General features: G+C 39.8%; 1 long non-coding RNA gene across 1 annotated transcript; it reads right to left on the reverse strand.

Moving 5' to 3' along the window:
• Window positions 1-1,235: 1,235 nt before the first annotated feature.
• Window positions 1,236-2,667, reverse strand: LOC133035409 (uncharacterized). Its single transcript, XR_009686633.1, has 2 exons — window positions 2,175-2,667; window positions 1,236-1,419 (listed from the first exon to the last, which is right to left on the reverse strand). It is a non-coding gene; the product is annotated as an uncharacterized LOC133035409 (long non-coding RNA).
• Between the last annotated feature and the right edge of the window lie 938 nt (window positions 2,668-3,605).

Raw genomic sequence — 3,605 nt, forward strand, 5'->3', positions numbered from 1 at the left:
TACGTTCGACCACCCTTCGGCTACATGGCTGGTCTCGTATGCCTTCTTCGGCTCGACATGAGCGGCATACGGACACGAGTGTCGGCCTCGATCCTATCCAACCGAGCCACTAAATCGGTGTACTCGGCACCCGACGCGATGCGGATGGTGCACTTTGGTGAGGTTCGAACCAGTGGCCTGAAAAAATATATATCAAAAAAATACGGTAAGCATACGATATACCCTCCACTATATAAAAAAAAATAATAAACAATAAAGACATAAAAAAAAGTTCCAAAAATTGGTACACGAGTGTCTCTTTCACGAGTGTACGGGACACGAGTCTACGGTACGACTACTGCCTCGGCCTCTGTGTCATCCACAACATCATCAACCGGAGTTCTCCACACCATCGTAAGATATTGTCCTCACAAATGCCTCCTCCTCTCGTCCGTGGAAGGAGCCCCTTCACCACTTCCGTATTACGTTTATGGTTTAACAAATATCAAAATAAAACCATTTAGCATTTATTACAAGCATTTATGTTAAATAATTATTCGTAACATAAGTGAAAATCATACCCGTCTAGAAAATAATGCGGCGACGTCTTTCTTCCCAATATCGCCTTTGCTCGTCCGGCTAAGCATCACTGGGGAACCGAATCCCGTGGTTCGTGCCATACCTCTTGCCAACCTCCAAAATGGCCTCGTACGCCCAATATTGAATTGCAGTGCGAAGCCATATCTTGTGTATTTGCACTCGTCTTGAACATCCGAACTCGGCTTCTTCTCGTAGTTAGCCTTCCGTTTCAACATGTCTTTACGAAGCGAGTGCATGAGTACGGCGAATGAGTGCTTCCCCCAAGGAATCGGAAGAAGAACTCGAGGTCTTCCACATATCTAAGTATGTGAGGCGTGATCAGCGCGTTGGCCTCGCGGCCCAGAAGCACTGACTCCACAAACAAGCACAAGCCGAGCTTGTACAAGTCTTCGGGTTACGGCGGTTGTGAACTGAAGTTGGAGTGCTTCTGTCTTCACACTATCAGACCGGTTGAAATATTTGTTGATCAATCGGTCGACCCCCGAGCGCGCGACTGCGCAGCCTTCTCCTCTTCGTTGGCCCCAGGAGAAGTCCAAACCCGTAATGAGTGCAAACTCCAGCACCCCGAATCGGACCTCCTTCCGACCAACATAAAACCTCATCCTCAACTCCTCCACGAGCATCCACTTTCATTTTGTGGAGCATCAGCTGGTGAAATAACACCGAGGAGAATGTCAGTGGTACGGCATTCCAGAAGCTCCCGAAACGGCTTTCCTTCGCCGTGTTATTAAGGTTGAACTCCTCAAACCGAGCTTTAATTTTTGCAAAAATTCCAGTGCCCCTATATGTGACGCGGCCAGTGAAATGCTCGGGTGCTGGAATAATGAGTCTGGGAGCCATCTGAAAAAACAAGGGAAAAACAAATCAATATAACTGCCACAAAAATTAAAAAATAGTCGACATAACATCGACATCATGTCGATATTCTGTCGACATTATCAAACAGTAAGTAAACAAAAAATTTGGTCGACAAACAGTCGACATACTGTCGACATGTTGTTGACATTATCACAGAAACAGTAAAAAATAACATTGTGGACAACATATCGACAATCTGTCGACATCCTGTCGACATGCTGTCGACATTATCAAACATAAATCAACTACATAACAATAGTCGACAAGATATCGACATAAGGTAGATATCCTATCGATATTATAGACCTCCACTTTTATTCCAAATAAGGTCGACATCCTATCGACATACCAATGATATCCTATCGACATACACTAACATATATCAACTACATAACAATAGTCGACAAGATATCGACATAAGGTAGATATCCTATCGATATTATAGACCTCCACTTTTATTCCAAATAAGGTCGACATCCTATTGACATACCAATGATATCCTATCGACATACACTAACAACACAGACTCAAACACTTTCAATCTTGTCGACATTATATCGATAACCTATCGACAAGTCATCGACAACTTGTTTGAACAATAAAACACTACTGATTAACATGCAGAAAAACAAGCACAAGTTCGTATACACATCCTAAAACAATCTAATCAGAATAACATACACAAATTCCCATCCAATTCTATGAAAATTCTATTTTTTAATAAGAAAAAAACTTACCTTTGACTGTTCGTGGTTTTGGGGACGACCTCTGTTCTGGTTTTCGTGGCTACGACCTCTGAAAATTGGTTGGGTTCCAATGTCGGCCGTGGGTGTGGGTGGGTTGGGTTCCAATGTCGAGAGCAATAGGCAGAGAAAGAGAGAAAGAGAGAACGAGAATAGTGTGAAAGAGAGAGGGTTGGGTCAGGGTCAGGGTCGTGGGTGGCCGGACTGGGGTCGTGGTCGTGGACTGCGTTGTTGGGTCGTTGGGTCGTTGGGTCGTCGTCGTGGAGTAACGTTCGAAAGATGTAAACGACAGAGAGAGAACGAGAGAGGGAAAGAGAGGGAATAGCAAACGACAGAGAGAGAAAGAGAGAGTGAAAGAGGGAAAGACGGAAAGAGAGAGAGAGAATAGGAAAATTAAATTTGAGGGGTATTTTGGGTACAAATGAGTAATAGTGGAATTAATTTGTATAAATTAGTGAAGGGTATAAATTTTGAAATGGGGTATTTTATTAGGGTCAATTAAGGAAATTTCCCATTTATTATTATTATTATGAAGATAAAAAGCTAATACATTTATGAGTGGAATTCCACCTCAATGAGGCAATGACAAAGAAAGAAAGAAAAAAAGCTACTAGAAACCTGGTCATATTTGTTAGAGTAATTTGCGTCAAAACCCCCCAAACTATCAATTTACTTGCAAAAAACAATCCAACCTCATATTTCGGTGGGAAAACCCTCTAAAATACTGTTTCGTTTACATTTTTATGGTGCCGTTTGTCCAACCTCGTTAAGTTCTAATTTTGCCCACGTGGCAATGACAAGTCACTAAAAAAATATCATATGTGGCCATATTTTACAAAATAAAAATAAAACTTTAAGAGTAATTTGCGGCAAAACTCCACCAACTATCAATTTACTTGCAAAAAACCATCCAAAAAACTTTAAGGTTGGATGGTTTTTTGCAAGTAAATTGATAGTTGGGGGACTTTTGCTGCAAATTACTCTTAAATTTTTTGTTTTTATTTTAATTTTTATTTTGTAAAATATGGCCACGTAGGATAATTTTTTAGTGACCTGTCATTGCCACGTGAACAAAATTAGGATTTAATGAGGCTGAATAGACGACACCTTAAAAATGTAAACGAAACAGTACTTTGGAGGGTTTTCCCACCGAAATATGAGGTTGGATGGTTTTTTATAAGTAAATTGATAGTTGAGGGGTTTTTGCCGCAAATTACTCTATTTGTTAATAAATGTTATGTTGTTATATTTTATTTAGAGAATTTATAAAAATACCCAAAAACATTAAAATGTAGGATGTATATATAAAAAGTGTATATTACAAAAATACAGATTAAAAGCTTGTAAATAATTTTTACATAATTGTAAACAACTTTGTAAAAGCTTTTATACATTTGAAAATAACTTTTACTAAAAATCAGGTAT

Source organism: Cannabis sativa, chromosome 3, assembly GCF_029168945.1.
Source record: "Cannabis sativa cultivar Pink pepper isolate KNU-18-1 chromosome 3, ASM2916894v1, whole genome shotgun sequence".
Classification (NCBI taxonomy): domain Eukaryota; kingdom Viridiplantae; phylum Streptophyta; class Magnoliopsida; order Rosales; family Cannabaceae; genus Cannabis; species Cannabis sativa.